The 18434-nt window shown below is 38.8% G+C and overlaps 2 long non-coding RNA genes across 5 annotated transcripts in view; one reads left to right on the forward strand and one right to left on the reverse strand.

Annotated features, from left to right (window-relative positions):
* The first annotated feature begins 382 nt into the window (after nucleotides 1-382).
* The window catches only part of LOC103552057 (uncharacterized), a 41151-nt gene continuing 23099 nt past the window's right edge, over nucleotides 383-18434 (forward strand). For 2 of the 4 annotated variants that reach the window (XR_011523036.1, XR_011523045.1), the window contains exons 1-3: nucleotides 383-1370; nucleotides 2096-2153; nucleotides 18283-18349. This is a non-coding gene — a long non-coding RNA (uncharacterized lncRNA). The remainder of the gene's footprint in view (nucleotides 1371-2095; nucleotides 2154-18282; nucleotides 18350-18434) is intronic. The other 2 variants (XR_545158.2, XR_011523040.1) reach the window with 2 other exon arrangements.
* Nucleotides 10537-16865, reverse strand: LOC139073900 (uncharacterized). Its single transcript, XR_011523049.1, has 2 exons — nucleotides 16782-16865; nucleotides 10537-10949 (listed from the first exon to the last, which is right to left on the reverse strand). It is a non-coding gene; the product is annotated as an uncharacterized lncRNA (long non-coding RNA).

Here is an 18434-nt window from a genome sequence, read left to right on the forward strand (position 1 = left end):
GCTTAAAGCGCAGGTTTTGCAGCCAAATTGACGGCATTAGACGAGGTCCATCACATACTAGCTCTATATTGGACCAATCACTGGCCCTCTCTTATCTTTAGTTTCCCAGTATACAAAATGGAAATAATATTTCTCCTGGGGCTGTTGTGAAAAAGGATTAAATGGCATGGCAATGCTGCTGTTAAGCACAATGTCTGATCAGTTAAAAGTCTTATAAGGACTTGGTTATTATAAACTGCCCGACCTCGCCCCGCCACCGCCATTGTGCCTACCGGACCCGCTTCCGGGAGCCCCTTCACCTCAGTCTCCCCCAGCCGAACGCGGATCCCTCCGCGCTCGCGTCACTTCCGGGAGACTCTGGCCGCGGCTCCTCGAAATACCCGGATGTAAATATCATGGCTGCCACCAGTCAGGGACCGCAATGGAGATCGAGTCAAGAGTTGCCCGGAAAGCGCTCAGAGTTTGGGGGCTTCAGGGAGGCCTTTCAAAGGACAAAGGATGAGGCTGCTGGGCGGCAGGGCAACCCAAACGGTCTCAGGAACTGCGCCGCCTCAGCGCTTCCTGTTAACTTGCCTCCAAGTTTTTCTAGAGGAGTCACTCCTCTTGGCAGGGTGGGGCCCGGCTTCCTACCCGGGCCTTCTTTGTATGCTGGGTTTTTGTTCTCGTCACTCCTCGCAGTCTTGGAGCTGGGCAGGCAGGCGTTGGCTGGCCTGGGAGGAAGGGGCGGGCCAGAGGCTAGCACGGAGAGAGGTGGAGCTCAGTGGCAACTACCCGCGCGGCGGCTGAGGATCAGGGGTGCCTCATTAATTGCAGCCTCGAGCTGCCGCCCCCTTGGTCGTTTCCGCAGAGATGCTAATCATCGTGGGGCTCTCAGAGTTGGCCATAGACCTCTTCCCTGCCGACCCAGCCATACCCAGCAGTAGACTTTGATCCTCGAAAATATCTAGGATATGTATAGTATAGTTTGTGATGGTTTATTTGAAATCCCAAACATAAGCAAACTAATAATGTTAGTTTTAAGTTTCAGAATTAGTAGGGAAAGTTTACATGTTGAGTCGTGGGTTGGTTTTCTTTTAAGGTTTAAGTTTAGATAATGTGTTAGTGCTTGTGAGATTTTAACAAAACATTCTTTTAAAATGATTGGTATGAGAAAGCAGGCTAATATTTAAAATATTCAGAAAATTGTACTTTGCTACTGCGCACTTAGGAAAAAACACGAAGACACCAGAATTGTACTTCATGACAAGGCTTTAATTGCCAGAAGCTTCTGAAAATACATTAATTCTAGGTGTAGAAATACTAATTTGAATTAGTTCTCTTCTCTGCAGGATGTACTGTAGGTTTTGTCATCCAGTGAAACAGGAACAAATGTGAGTTGATTTATTAAAATTTCCTAGTAGTTAAAAGTACTTTTTAAGTGCTTAGCTATGTGTCTGTTGGATTCGAAATCACAGTTGAAACCATTCTTATTTAACTGAAATATGTAATGAGCTGATAATGTAAAGTACACATACAGAATGTTACTATTATTATAGAAACAAGAATATGGAAACTAATATTTAAAACAGATTGACTCTACATAATATAGCATGTTATAATTTGAATTTTCACTTAAACTCTCAAAATTAGAAGTGCTGACCTAGAAAGGCTTAAAAAAGAAAAAAAGAAATGTAGACATTTGTCTCTTCTCTGAACATTCTGTTGTTTGAAGAGAAAATAGATGACATTAGGACCTGGAATTTGTTTATACAATTACATATTATGTGCAAAGCACTGAGCTGGTAATGGATGAGAAAGTAAGATATAAATCATGAACAGTTACTGCTCTTACTTTTCTGGCAAAATCATGTCTCCCTGTGGTACATTTTAACCTCCAAAACTCATGGTTCTTGTACTAGTATTAATCTATACAGTTGTAATAATATTTTAAAGAAAGCAAAAATAAATGATCTGTTTATACATTATAAACATGTTTTCCTTGTTTATGTATTATTTGAGATTGTGTTTATAAGTGCATTTGTACATATTAGAGTACTTAGTAACTTGATGTTCTTAGATGGCCTGAAATTCTTACTTTTTGTATGGTTTCTTGCAGGTAAGGCTATTGGGTTCTTGGCACAGTACCATAAGGACCTGGACAAAACATTGTTAAGGTGGAAATTTTTACTGTATTAATCACTTCAAACATTTGGCCAGTCTATTTAGTTTTCCACTGTTTTAGTCAAATAACTAGATGTGGATTTCACATAGTGAGCAATATTTGTGGGGTAATTGATGATCACTTTAAATTATTTGCTACCAGATGTAAAGTATGATCTCAAATAATTAACTTTTATGGAGTGCTTACTGTATATGCCAATCTCTGTGTTAAGTCCTGTGCATACATTATCTCACTTAATACTTAGAGTAACATCATGAGTTAGGTCTATGAAACTTCCTATTTTACAGATGGAAAAACTGAAGCAAAGAGAGATTAAGTTCTTTGCTAATGGCCCCAAAGTGACAGCCATGTTCTAGAGCCTTTCATTCCATATAACTGAAGACTTTGGTAGAAGAATGAGAATGGAACTTAAATTCTCAAGAATCCTTAAAAGGGTGCCTTTCACCATTGTCTCCCAGATTTTCTTCCAAGCCCCTGACACTTGTTCTGTAAGTTTTGATGCGCAAGTGCAGCAGTGACAACTCCCTCTCTATTGCTGCCTGGTCTGACCACATTGTAAGATGTGGCTAATTTCAGAGATGTTAAAATGTAAAATAATGTGCATCTCGGAATTGATGACATACAGCAGGTGATCTCTGAGCTCCTTTTCAACACTGATTCTATGACTTCTGTGATTTTATAACATTTTATTGCTGGCTTATGTGTTTTTTAATGTAAATGATTTGAGATAAAACATAAGCTGCTTGGTAGTAGAAAATTAGGAACGATGTCTGTCTTTTTCACCTCTGAATCTCAATACCCAGAACGATGCCTGGCATAGAGTAAATGCTCAGTACATATTTGCTGAATGAATTAAGAAAATCTTTCATTTTATATCCCAAATACAACTTTTTAAAAAATTGTGTTTGACTTGAATTTGACAGTGCAAAAATATTTTGCTAACATTTTTTGCATTCAGAAGTGAGCTGGTATAAAACAGTGATCTTTCTTTCCAAACATCTTTTCTGCTCACTGTTGTTGATGGTTATCAAGTCTGGGGTGCGGTTTGTTCCTTGAACAAGTATGGTGAAATTAGAAATGCTGGCATATAGACTTTTTAACAGGGAATCGAACTGATTTTATTTTTTAAACTGGCTAAAGTGTAGGAACACAGTTTCATGTATAGAAATTTTCATTTGAACGAAAGTTGGAAAAATGTTATTTGATACCTTCATTAAATTTGTATTAGTATCTTGGAGGTGATTAAGCATATCATCCTTCCAAATGTACAAATAGTATTAAATGTGTCTGAGTTATGAATGATGAAAATAAACTATAATTGAAAGATATTTTAAAACTGTGTGAATGGGCAGAAAAGTTTTCAAGTTTGGGGATGGGCAAGTGTAAGATAATGTAACTAAAGAAATGATCTCAACTACATTTATAGTATGTCTGATGAGGCCTCTACTTTCAGTTAGAACCAGGAAGCAGGCACAGGAATTGTTATAGAGTTGTAGACTATTCTCTGGACATAAATCAGCTGAGTGTTCTATTGTGACCAGAAAAGACAACAACATGTGAGGTATCATCGGAAAAGGATTTGAGAAAATCAACAAAAAATACCAACGTCAAACAGCACAATGGTCTATCTAAACATGAGATACAAGCAATTATTATATATTCATAATAGATAGATTCAGAATGATCAAAATCCTTTCAATTTTAAAAATAGGTTTATAGCTATAATTTTCCCCATAGAATTTTGGAAAGCCTGTATACCTGCCTGTATACCCAGCTTTTAAATACTAAGTACAGGAGTAAAGTAATTTGCGTAGCTACTAAAATTTCTGCCATTAAAATAAAACTCTGTGCCATGTTACAGCATATTATTACTGAGTGAACATAAGCCACCAGCTTCTCTGAATTTCCACTATCAGTTTGGTTTTCTCAGGGCCCTTTTTCACGGAAAACTTCATTTTTATTCCATAATAAGTTACTACCTATGCAATAATGAGGGAATAGTATTCAATTCTGTGAGTACTTATCTCCTTGCACAGACTGCATAAATGTATACTTTCCTGAATCCTCAAACCCCAAGGAGAATAAGGGCCTACAGGAAATTATTTTATGAGTCCAAATAAAATAGTTCATCTTATGAGCTTTCACAGAAGTTTGTGCTTAAGTCTTATTCCTTTAAAGGTTTGCAGAACTGAAAGAAGAGTGATATTTATTGTTAAGTTTGGAGCAAATAGGTTCTTTGAGTTCGATAACCAAAGAATTTTTTTAAGTTCCTAATGGTGGTGCTTTGTATTACCTCAAAAATTGTTTTTTCTTTAAAATTTCTACTATTTCTATACCTTTTTCCTCCATCTTTCTCTTTCCCTATAAATAAATCACAGTAAACCTCTCCCCCTCACCCTGCCAACTGTGCATTCATCTAGGCTGAGATGCTAAGATGTATTCACTTTGTTTTGTATACTTCTTCCACATGTTTAAGAATTTATATCAAATATAGATGATTTGGAAAATTTGACATTTGGAGACAATCTCAGTGAGTGAAAATAATAAAATCAGAAAGGCATGGGACAGTTGAAAGGAGACCAGAAGCAAAATTTGAAAACCCTCTCACATTATTTACCTATAGCAAAAGTGAATTTATAAGCATCTCATTTAAACTCTAGGGCAAGTAAGTCCATTAAAAGTTTTTGGAGAACAGGGAATGCAAATGGAATGTTGCTAATTCGTTGTTTTTAGCTTGGTATATTGAAGGTAAAGGATGTTCCAAGTTCACTAATAACTTTATTCTTGAAATCCTGATTTTTTTCTTTTGAGGTCTCAGCTGTGTCTTCTTTTAGTATGGGTTATTCAGAAATGTTATCCTACAACTTGGTGGAAGAAATATTGTATTTCCTTTCTAATCTTTGTTAGAAAATCATTCTTTTTTGTAGTCAAAAGCTTAATGGCTTGATGGCTCATTTTCATAGGCAGAATATTCTTTTTATGCTCTGCCTCCTAATTTGGTGACTGTGAGGAGTCTCTTGTTTAACAAGTATCATTTATGAAGTGCCTACACAGGGTTAAGAGATAGATGTGACAAGCTGACTACACCTTGCCGCTGCCCTGGAAGTGCCTATGTGAGAGTGACATTTAAACATACAAGCGCGATGAAGAATGGATCGTACCGTGATGAAAGTATGTACAGAGTATAGAGAGACATAAGTGATCCTTCCGGAGAGCTAGAGAGCATGTTAAAATGGGGAGAGGGGCTTCATAGAACTTGGATGGCCAGGCTCGTTTGAGGAAGCGCTCTACACACTTTGGTGGCTTTCTCAGCAGCAACAGAATTAACATAGGCGAGGACAGTTCGTCACTGCTAGACTCTCCTAAGCATTGTGAGCTATTTAGCAGCCTTGTCTCTGTGGCCTTCTCCTACCAGCTAGCTTCAGGTGGGATCAGGAGGAGCAGTTGGCTTCCTCATTCCCCACTTCTGATCTGTATATATGCTCTCACAATCTGACTGTATCACTTTCTGATCCTTCCTGTCCATATATGTCATTCTCATGTATTTCCTTTTACTCACTGACGACTTTGGTACCTGACTTACAGTTTCCCTCTCTTCCCCATGTCCCAGCTTTAAGCCAGATGACTTAAAATTCCATGTGGATAACCCAGCCAATATCCTGGCCTTTCAGATGCTTGACCTCCTTAAATTCAGTGGTTTTTATCTTTCCGCAAAGCCACCCACTCTCTGGACCTTGTCATCATTTATGTCAGCTTCACCCTTAAAAGATGAAAATAAACTCTTCTACTTTCTGCCCATTTGCCAGCTTTCTAACTGAGTGACTTCCAATGCATCTATAGTTCAGCTTCAGGAACTCCAAGCTCTTGACTGTGTTACTCTCCCTATGTCAGTTTCTTCTACTTTTCACTTCCCATCACGTCAACTACTACACTCCTGCACTCTTGTCTTTCTGTTGTACCTACCCAGTAAAACCCAACCCTAGATGAGAAATGATGATAATAGCTAACATTTACTGTATTCCAAACACTTCTAAGGTTATCTGCATTGTCTCCTTTAATCTTCATAACTGCACTATGAAATAGGCATTATTTTTATCTCTGCTTTGCAGATGAGGAAACTAAAACCCAGTTTCTACTAGTAAGTAATGTCTCTAGAATATGAACCCAAATAGTTTGCCCCTAGAAACCATGTTCTTAACTATTACTTTAGACTACCTTCCAAACCAGCTGTCTTCTCTGCTTCCATAGTTTGATGCAAAATGGTTTTAGGGACAGAGTAGATTTGGAGGTTTCAATGGAGAATGCTTAAAGTTCTCTTCTTAGCCCTTGGTTCAGAACTAACCCTCTTGGTAGGTTTCCAGGCAAGCCAGGAAACATAGAGGGAAATAACAATGATTAGGTATTTAATGCCACAGTTCATGCCACCAGCTGCTTATGTGTGTCTGTAGCCAGAGGGAGAAGAAAAATTAGAGAATATGCATCAGTTTGGGGGTTGAGCATGACATATCACCTCTGCCTGATGACCAGGTAACTACTGAACTTTAAAGACTGAACTTGGCTTTATCAGCAAGGGAGTAGACAGGAGAGAGTCCTCCATCTCTTTTGAGGACAGTCACTCTAATAATTTTTTCCTCTGCGTTTCTTTCTTAATGTCCCTCTTTTTGTCATGGATGTGTTGCCCCTGACATGATCACTTGAAGTGATAAAGCTTTTGAGAGCTGTTTGCTAGAGTTTGTGGGCCCACTTGTGAGGCCCTCTAAGTGGTTATTTTAGGGCATTGTTTTGATGATGTTTTCATTTCCCTGTGCAAAAAACCTTTCCCATTGCCATTCTTAGGTACTTTAAAAGGCAAACTTTTATTTTTGTGTATTTAAAATAACACTAATAACTTCTTACCTTTAATATCAGATCCACCATAATTTCTGTATATAAACTCACCTAAATGATATTTCCACCACAATTCCGAACCTGAATTTAAGTTACTCAATTTCAAGAGAGAAGGTGGCCTCTGGTGAGTAGATTTTTCTTAGAAACTCCTTTCTGCTTAAAAGACTTCCTAGAGAAAAATCACACACTGGAGAAAACTTGTAGCACAACAGATTTCTGTTTGTGACTGCCTAGCAATTCTTCCCTGTTTCTCATTCTCCACAGGAGCTATTTTAAACTTCTTCTCACCTAAGACCTTCCCCCCTTATGTCCACCAACCTCCATACTCCTTCATTCTCAGCAGATTATTTTACTTCCCATTTCATCAGCGAAAATAGGAACCATAAGATGGAGTCTTTCTCAAATTAGTGCCACCAAACCTTCAAACTTACTTCATTGGTACCCATTTCTGTCTCTCCCTCCTTTCACAATGGGAAAGGTAACCCTCTTCTGGTCCAAGGCTCTGGATCCCTTCCCAGTCCTGCTCTTTAGGACCCTTGTTTCTTTACTTCTATTTGGCTCCTTCCCATTGGCATTTAGGTATTCTCAGGTCTTTTCTATCCTAGAAGAAAAAAATAAAACCTTCCTACAGCAACTCATTCTTCTCTATTCTGTTTCTTGCTTCCCCTTCACAGACATAGTTCATAGTTGTCTCTCCACACTGTTCCGTACTTTGTACTCCTATTTGTTCTTCAATCAACTGCAATATTTCTTTACCTCAACTGAAACTACCAGTTTTGAAGGTCTCCAGCTACCACTTTATTTCTAAATCCACTGAGCACTTTTCAGACCTTATCTGACGTGACCTGTCTTTAACACATGACAGTTTAACCATTCTCCTTTCTTGAAATCTTCTCTTCCTGGCTTCTCTGACACCATTGTTTCCTGGTGTCAGATAACTTATTTCTCTGGCCATTCTCAGTGTCTCTAAGGGCCTCTCTTTCATTCATTCTCTTATATATTTATTAAGCATCTATCACATGCCAGGCATGTGCAGGTACTAGAGAGAGTCTGACATAATATCTGAAGTCTTTCTCCGGAAACATGCACTCCCAAACATACAGTCAAAATTTAACATACGTTTTCAAGGGTTTCACAACTGCTAGTGCCTGTTTATCGCTCTAGATTAAGAGACCTTGCCTCAGAGCCTTCAGTCTACCTTGGTAGAAGCTTTTACAAAAACATTTTTTTAAAAACCTGCCGCAAGAGGCTTAAAGGCCCACAGAAAAGAAAATGAAGATAATTTTTCCTACAAGAGAGATTTTGCAACCATTGGAAACTTTCTCTAAGTTGTTAAGATAAACCAGTTCTTCCACCCTGACATTGGTGGACAAACTGCTGTTTCCCTCCCCACAACCCACACTCCCGTATGCCTTGATTGGTGTCACGAGAAGAAAATTCAGGGAAGAGATTTAATCCATCCTTAAAAAGGAGAAAATGAAATTATAGAGCTGCTATCATGACTTTGAGATTAGATTGAATAGGATTCTAGCCTCTACTAGTGTTCAAATGATAGGATATCAAATTCAGAGAGGGAGAGCAGACAGGAGGCTGAGTGATTCCTCACTTGTTGAAGTTATTTCTAGTGACAACAGAAGGAAATGGTCCCGATGTTGATATCTTGTGGTCACAAGTAAAAATATTTGCACTCTGGGCACTGTCTCTCTATGCCATTCAATTCTACAACCAGCCTTCAAAATGGATGGGTGCTAGGAAGATCCAGCTCTATGTTCTCATGACATGTTTTTAGAAGAAGAATCTTTTAGCCAAAGATTCCATATTGAGTTTCCTTTGATGACTGGAAACAACCAGGGAAAAGAAAATGGTGAGATTCATGTTTCTTTTGCAGCTATTGTGTATGAGATAAAATGTTTACCATTTTATCTAACAAATATATGTTGAGCATCCACTGTTGTGCTCAACTGTGGGCACGTAATGGTGAGTAAAAACAGACCTCTGTTCATGAAGCTTATAGTTTAGTGTAATAAATCACTAGTACCAGATAATCACAAGCAAATATAAAAGTGCAAATTTAGTGGATAATAGGAAGAAGTACAAGGTTCTATGACAGTCTATAATAAGAGAATTTGACTGTTAGGGAAGTCATCTTAAAATGCTGCTCAAGCAGTAATCTGAAGACTGACTAGATGTTATCTAGGTTAAGAAGGAAGGAAAGTGTTCCCCACATAAAAGGACTAGAATGTGCAAAGGATCCTTGATAGGAGAGAACATTAAGTAAGAGGTACTAGAGGAAAGGTTGGGTGGCTGCAGGGGAGAGAGTGAAGAGGAGATGAGGCTTGAGGTTGGATGTGAGTTTTGGGATCACCTTGGGCTGAGGCTGAAGAAAGGATTAGAGTCGGGCAGAGTAGAGATGAGAAGACCAGTCATCCAAATGTGAGATCAGACCAAAGTAGTGGTGATGGGAATTTACCAGAAGAAGTTGATTGTACTTGGTAATTGGTTTTGAATATGAAATATACAGGATTAGATAGGATATGATTTTAGCTAATAGTTTAGCAAAAACTGAATTCTGATTATTCCTTTTGGCAGTAAAATAAGGATTACTGGTTAAAAAATATATATATATGTGCTGTAAAAAAAAGTTATGGACTACTGTACACTGGGCCACAGGTTAGGCCCTCCTTGAAGCCTGTTACCTACATTGAACATGAACAACTAAAGCCTCAAGTTTGAGATAATTGAGTCTTGGACCTTCAAGAGTCAGCCTCCAGATTGAAAATATCTCTGTGATTTTAAGAGTAAAACTAATTTTTATAACCCAGCTTGAGATAATTTAGCTTGTTTGGGTGAGCTAATGGAACATTCTTTTGTGATAATTCCAAGTGGTTCCTTTACCGTCACCCCTTCTGTAACTGTACTCATCTCTAATCCAAATGAAAATCTGGACATGATTCCTAAAAGACAAATACCTGTGGTAAAACTGCAGGGAGAGGGTGTTTGTCTTCCCCAGCACATGTTCTGGGATAGTGAAGGTTTGTTGAGCTTCTTGCTTGAGTGCCACCAGCAAGCTTTGAATAACAGGGACACTTACTACGTCTATACATTTGACTGAGTTTGCAAGATGTACAGTTGCCTCATATTAATTGGTTTAGGACATTCATAGATTACAGCACCAGGTGGGTCGGTATAATTAGCTGAAATTTTATTTTTGTTTCAAAAATTATGGTTCAGTAGCATTCATAACCTTAACAGCACTAGCAGCTATAGGAGTAGGAGCCCTGTCTCCTCCAAAATATGTGGGAAGTATAAATGTCTTAACCTTCAGAAAAATTAATAGGGAGTGTGTGTGTGTCTATTTATACAAGTACGTAAAAAAATCTTTTAACTTAGATTGTTCAGAAGTCTAAAAGATAGTAGGATAGTCCAAAAGATTGAGGGAGACACAATGAAATGTACAAATATCTGGCCATATGAAGGAGAATACAGGAAACAGTACCAAGAAATCTTTATCAGTTATAATGCTTTTGGCTCCAAGTGACAGAAATTCAGACTCAAAGAAGATTAAACAATAAAATTAACTCATATAACAAGAGCTCCAACTGTAGGGCAGGCTTCAGCGTTTGTTGCCTCCGTTCACTGGTACAGTGATGTCATCAAGGACATAGGTTCTTTCCAACTATGTCTGCCATCCTTTGTGTTATAATTGTGGGAGAAAGTATGTAATTATGACTTCATCATCAAGCTGTAGCAAGATGGCTGCTGCAGTTCCAGGCATCACATTCAGAGCTGGCAACGTTTGCTCCACCTTGTTAAAAAACTTCTCTTGGAAGCCTCCCAGCAGAGTTTCCTCTTATGTCTTCTTGGCCAGATTCTAGTCATTTGCCCATTTCTGAACCAAGCCCTGGCAAAGAGAGTGAATTACTCCTAGACGTCTAAGTCCCATCGCTGGACAGCTTCCAGTGGTTTGTGGGGTGAGGGGCACGTGACAAATGAAGTTTCTGTTAGGAGGAAGGGGGAAATGGATGCTGGGATAGGCAAAAACAGAACCCACTACGGTGTCTTTGTTGTCTTCTAACAATCCTTTGATCAGAGTAGTGGACACCAAAAGTAGGAGGAGATTATGAATAAAACTACATGTTCTACAAATGGACAACACATTTAAAAAGCTCCTGATCTTACAGATTCATTAAAAAGTCATGCTTTTGTTGGAAAGCACTTTTGAAAATATTTGAATTCCTTCAGTTCAAACAAAGAAGATTAAAGAAACATGGATGATAAATTAGCTACTAGTAGAAGCAATTTCAGCTGTTTGGGAGTTGATGAAATAAATTAATCTTCTACCAGGTAACTAGAAAATGGGAATGAGAATAGGATGAATGAATAGTGAAATTCTAGAGAAATCAAGTGTTAAAAACAATATAGGGAGAGACTATCACTATAAATGAAATTATTGAATACCTCCAGCCTCAAAAGAGATTAGGAGAGTATTTAAAAACCAGTTGTCTATGGGAAAAAATTGAGAGTTTTTTCAGTAGTTAATAAAATAGTCTCTGTAGCAATGGTTCACAAAATATGGACCTTCTACAACCTGAATCATGTGTACAACTTACATTTAAGCAGTGGCTGACACATTGCCTGATACATAAAAGGCACTAAAAAAAATTGTTGAAGGAAAAATGAATGAATGAAGGCACTAATGAACCCAAATACCATTTATCATTAATTCCTAATATGATGTTTCATCATTCTTCAAACAAGGAAATAGCATCCATTATGGTACTAATATTTCTTTGTATTAATGGAATGGTCTTGACCCCTCCCAGCGTATGAGATACTAGTTGTTATCAGTACTAATAGATACTGTTTATTGAGCATTTAACGTGTGCCAGGCACAACGCTAAGTACTTTATCTGAATCAATACACTTAATCCTTATAGCAACCTTGTAAGGTAGATATTATTTCCCCTTTACAGAAAAGTAAATCAAAGCTCAAAGAGATTAAGTAACTTGCTCAAAGTTAGCTGATAAATAATGGAGTTTGGATTAGAACCCAGTTTTAATTCACTTTAAAGCCTTTGCTTTCAATAGCTACACCACTGCTTCTTCCATAATTTGCAGCATTCTGCAATTTTATTTGGCTTCTTGCAAGCTTTGCCCTTTGTCCTTTAAGAAGATCCCTGACATGACTTTTGCGGTTCCCACTCTGACAGTGTCTGTTGCTTATTGCCCGGGGTTTTCATAACCTCTTTTATTTATGAATGAATTCTTCATTCTTTGTTGGCTTCTTTTAAGGACTTGTACTAGGGTCTGAAACCCTCACTCAGTTGAATTCTAGACTGAATAGATTCAGTTTATAGCTTTATAAATTCCATTTTCTTCTGCAGTTGCGTGAGTCTCCTGAGAGGTCTTAACTCTAAGCCCCTTTTCCTCTTTCCTACCACCCACCACAGATCACTGATCAGGGTCCCAACCTTTATCCTGGAATTGCACAGTTCGCTCAAAGAACCCAGATGTGACATAAATTTCTCTGTTGTTCCCATTATCCCAGTTACCTTTCTTTGAAGGTGTTTTCCTTGCCTGTCTCATTGTTTTAGGATTAGAGTTGCCGTATTCTGTTATAATTTCTCTCAGAGATTTATCTTGGTTGTATTTGAAACTGGTATTTAAAAATTTTTTTTTTTAATACTAACCCAATTGAGAGGCAAAATAAAGGAGCCATCCCCCTCTCTGCTCCAGAAAGGCTTCCAAATACTTTGTTATCTAAATCCTTCCTTGGCTGCCTTGATAATCCTCATCTCCTGGGTGTTGCTCCAGGCTTCCACTGGGAGGAGCCTCAGAGAAACTTTTCTGTTATTCCTCAGACACTATCTGCTCCATCTGGCCCTCCCCAGAGAAGACCATTCTTCCTCCATCTCAACATACCTTCAATGGCCAGGGCACAAACTTTCCCCATCATCCAAATTTTACCCAGAAGGGAAATTCAGATGCCTATTTTATTGAACTTCATCCCTAAGTCTCAGATTGGCTGGCATGTTACTCTTTCACTTCTGAGCAGCTAGTGTGTTTCTTATGAGGAAAGGTGACTGCCTTGATTTAGCTGAGACTAAACCAACTTAATTGCCAGCAGCTACATCATAAACTTCCAACTGATGGGGTCCAGTTACCTTAGTGGACCAAGTTTCCCACAGGGACTTATATCAAACCAACTGATGTTATTTTCAGTGTGGTAAATCTGCCATTTTATATTCAACAGAAACATTTGAAGGAAGTGTTATCTATGCCAGATGAAGAATCCAAGTGGGCAACTTGCTGATTGGTGCCTTTAGAGGAACTGAATTAGAGAATATTAGTACTTTTTATTCAGTTTAAAGAAAATCAGGGGTCTAGATGTTAAGGGCTTCGCTTCCCAGGAGCTTTTTAACCCTTGATATAGGACAAAAGTTGGGCCTTCCCAGGCTCAAATATACAGGCCCCATGGCAAGAAGCCTAGAAAGACAACTTTGTCTGAGGTCACTTCCTTGTGGACTGAGAAAAGTCTCTCTCTAGCAGTTAGCCTTTTCATCTCTGTTCTCCTGTCCAATGTGGATTTTTTATGCTGCATGGATTCACAGCCATACTGAACATTTGTGCTCCTCCCCATTTTTGGGTCCTGAAGAAGTAGGCCCCTTTTTTGTATCAAAATTATTAAAGTATAATTTACATACAATATAATGCACACACTCAATACGTGTGGACAAATATATGCACCTGTGTAACCACCGCCATAATCAAGATATAGACCATTCATATTACCCTAAAAGGTTTCCTTGTGCCCCTTCCCACTCAATTCTCCCCACACCCAAGTCCCTGGCCCACACAGCCATTGGGAGTAACATCCGTGTGACGAGGATCTATCACTGTGGAATAAACTTGTCTTTCCTAGAGTTCCAAACAGATAGAATTACACAGTATGTTCTCTTTGGGGTCTGGCTTCTCTCATTTGGCATCATGTTTTTGATGTTCATTCATGTTGTTTATGTATCTGTAGTTTGTTCATTTTTATTGCTGAGTATTATTCCACAATTTGTCTATCCATTCACCTATTGATGGACATTTGAGTTGTTTTCAGTTTTTTTTAAAGATTGGCACCTGAGCTAACAACTGTTGCCAATCTTTTTTTATTTTTCCTGCTTTATCTCCCCAAATCCCCCTGGTACATAGTTGCATATGTTAGTTGTGGGTCCTTCTAGTTGTGGCATGTGGGATGCCTCCTCAACGTGGCCTGACGAGTGGTGCCATGTCCGCACCCAGGATCTGAACCCGCGAAACCTTGGGCTTCCAAAGCGGAGTGCGCAAACTTAACTACTCGGCCACAGGGCCGGCCCCTGTTTTCAGTTTTTGGCTAGCTTTTATTTGGACATATGTTTTCGTTTCTCTTGGATAGATACCTAGAAGTGAAATGGCTGAGGCATGCGGTAAGTGGATGCTTGATAAGAAACTGCCAAAATGTTTTCACAGAGTGGTTGTACCATTTTATATTCTCACCAGCAATGTCTGAGAGTTCTTACTGCTCCACATGCTCACCGACACTCAGTCATTTTACTTATAACCATTCTAGTGGGTGTGTAGTAGTATCTCATTGTAGTTTTAATTTGCATTTGATGACATAATGCTGAAGATCTTTGTATATGCTTATTGGCACACTTAGTCTTCTTTTGTGAAGTGAACAAATATTTATGAACACTGATATTTGCTAAGCAGTGTGACACTTCATCCGCTGGCCCACTTGGATTTCTAGAATGGCCACCAGAGTTGCACCATCCCTACCCGGCAGCACCCCTACTTGCACCGTACCTCTTCTGTTTCTCTCTTTCAGGGATCTTTTTCGTAAAGGTCACTTTTTTTGTAAAGAATCAGATAATAAATATTTTAGGCTTTGCAGGCCGTAGAAACTTTGTCACAGCTATCCAACTCTGTCATTGTAAAAGCAGCCATAGACAATCTGTAAACGAATGAGTCTGGCTGTGTTCCAACGAAACTTTGTTATGGACCCTGAAATTGCCACAAAATATTCTTCTTTAGATTTTTGCCCCCAGCCATTTAAAAAGGTAAAAATTGTTTTTAGCTTGCAGGATCTAAGCTTGCCCAACTTTGCTCTAGATGGTTCACAAGATTTCACTACACCCTTAGGGTGCGGTGGAGTCACACAGTTGCGAGTTTGAATCCCAGCTCCGCTGCTTACTGGTTGTGTGGCCTTGGGCATGTTTCTCCCCCTCTCTTTTAAAGGAGACTTTCTCGAAGTCTCAAACCATGCTTCCATGTATATTTTGTTGGCTGAAACTTAGTCACATGGCTATACCTAACTGAAAGAGAGGTTGGGAAAGTCATTTTAGCTAGGTGACCGTACGTACCCCCCTGAAAATGTGGGTTCTGTTACTGAGACTGAAGGAGAGCATGGGTAGGTAACAGTCTGCGCCATACACTTCTTGTCCACACACCTGTCCGGATACTCTCTGAGCTCTAGAACAGGCTCTTGAATTAACGTCGATTCCCCCTAAGCTTAGTCACAGCTCCCTGCTTGGGAGGTGCCTTAGGGAGCTGTGGTGTTTATTAAGTTGTGAGGAGAGAAACTAGATTTTAACGTCCAAGGACTCTCAGTACAATCAGCGAAAACTCCTGTTAGTATGGACAGAAAGTGTCATCCCCAAAATCTTTAGAACGCTGCCATTTCAGATCTCTTTTGTGATGTTCTGTTTTCTGTACTCTTCCAAAGTCATGGATCAGATTCTGAGGTTAATTCTACTTCTGATGATGACAATGGTTTGATGAATAGGATATCAGCATGGACTTTTTCTATCCTGCTAGTCAGTAAAAATTCAAAATAAATAGGTATGATTATTTTAAATATTTTGCTTTAGGTTTTTTCTCCCCTAAAGTCTTTTCTCCTCAGCACCTGAGTTTTTAAAAAATTGATAGTGGTGACATTTGAGTACATGGAGCCTTGGTTGACCATCTCCAGAGAATTTCATGATAGACCTAATCTTATGGAAAATCTTTGATGTAGTGTCTATTATCAGAGTACTTCTCCAGATACATGGGAAATTCTTCAAAAGCCATGGAAATAGTCATGCAGGAATCACTTCCACAGAGCACATTGTTCTTCAAATGCCCACAGAAGAGGGCATTCCAAAAGCTTAGGCGTGCCACATTAAAAATAGTAGGGTGGGAATGGAAGCCTTAAATTATTTGGATTTAGAGGGGTAGTAAGCCTTTCTATTTAGATGAAAATAATGTGATTTTATACTGTTATGGAGCAAATAGGATATGTTTTGTTTACACAATTTGGATACTATGATTTTATCATGTTTCTGACAGTTAGCAAAAACTATTTTGCTTTTGTGGAAATAGTAAGAGCACATGTCTGAGGGTTGGACTCCCCTCCTCCAAGCTGTTTTATGCTGAAAATGTGTCCTCTCCAAAATGGAAAAACATCACTGTCTTCTTAAGGGCTTTATTTGAGGATGTTATTGTTAGCCAGAGACCTCTGGGTTCCAATGTAGGTGTTTTGGGTCACTTAGAGTGTCTTTAGTTATAGAATGAAATGATTCATTGTGAAGTTGATGTATTATAGTTTTTGAATGAATAAATGACCTTTCTTGAAAGCCTTCAGGTCTTTTGTTTGCTGCTAAGTAATACAACTCTTTGGGCACTGAGAATGGGACCCTTTTAAAAAGAAACCTACAGAAATACTTACTAAGGCTTTCATCTAGAACCTCCTGAGGCGTAATGAAGGAGTCAGTCTACTTGATCTGAGAAGCTTTTTATTCTCTCTGAAAAGATAAATAAACAGAACGTATTTTTCCAAATTGTAAAAGTAATCCATATTTACTGTAGAGAAAGTTAGAACACAAAGTTACAAAGGAAAAAATAAAAACAACCCACAGGCCCACTACCCAGCAATAACTATGTTAAACCCTTTGACAAACATCTTTTGAGATGCTCAAGTTAAATGAGTTGTTTTTGAACTGATTAAACATACCCAGTGGGCTAAGCTAAAGTGATGTGTGAATAAGGGAGGGCTTCGAGCCTCTCTACAATCCAGACTGCTTTCACTTACTACCTCACCAGGAGGAATATCCGTGAAACGTGTCTTCCTAAATGTAGTAATTGTGAATACTGCAGCATGTACCCAAACGATCCTTTCAGTACGTATTTCTTAATACTTGTTGGAGACCTCAGTTTCTAGGATGACGTATAATTTTGTGATACCTTGATAATAGGACCAGTAGAGGCTATATTCCCTTTAAGACGTGAACACTGTTTCCCTCAGGTGTATGGAAGAAGGAAGACAGGTATGAAATTGGAGGATACGATCCCATCATCTCAGACTGTAACAAGCCTTCTCCCTGGTATCTGAAATCCATCAGGCGCCTCTGCCAAAAACAAAGACACAAGATATTTGCTGAGCCACTTTATTGCCTTTAGTGTGTTGGGATGGAGAGTAGAGATGGTGTCTGTCTGTGCAGACTTCTGGGGCAGTCATCTTTGTATTCCCTCTAACGCCAAGCACAATGCCTAAAGCCTAGTAATTTAGTAGTAGTTAATAAAAATATTAGCAGTTGTGTTAAGAATAATTAAGATCAAAGAGCACTTGAGGACATATGTTGACACTAGCTCACTTCTGATGCCACTTAGCTATGTAAAAGATCCAGACCTTAGCCATTGTTGTCACCGTTCCCGGACATGTTGCTAGCCCAGTAACCTAAAATGTAGGAATGGAGGTGGGTACAGGAATAATCTGCAGACCAATACAAGGGCATGGCTGCAATCTGCAGGCGCGTGCCACCTAGCCCTGCACTTCTGTACTGAGATGACTTCCTGTGGCAAAAGGATGTCACCTGATGTCTTGGGAACCTTCTGGAAAAGACATGCATGTAGAGTGAAAGTGCTTTGTTTCTGCATTATAAAAGGCATATTTTTTCAGAGTACAGCCTCAAGACTGTCTGCATCAGAATCACCTGTATTTTGCTTTTTAAAAATGCAGGTTCTTGATTCCTGTTTGAGATTTACTGAATCAGAATCTTTTGATCTTGAAGTCCAGATAATTCTTATGCACCCTTTTGTTTGAGAACCCAGGATTAAACAGTGTTTTCAAGCTTTTTTGACTGTGACCTAGAGTTAAAAACAAGTTTAATACAACAATACTTATACCTCCTAGGGCAATGTACTCATCTAGTCTATTCTTTTCTATTCAGTTTGCTGGCTGTAACCCACTACGTCGATTTTATGATCTGCTAATGCTGATTTAGAAGATCGGATTAGGTGAGTTTTAATGTTTTAATATTAAGATTCTACAACTAGGAAAATTGAACACCATAAAGAAAAGAAACAATTTTATCCTTTCTTC

The sequence above is a fragment of the Equus przewalskii genome, chromosome 1, assembly GCF_037783145.1.
Source record: "Equus przewalskii isolate Varuska chromosome 1, EquPr2, whole genome shotgun sequence".
Classification (NCBI taxonomy): domain Eukaryota; kingdom Metazoa; phylum Chordata; class Mammalia; order Perissodactyla; family Equidae; genus Equus; species Equus przewalskii.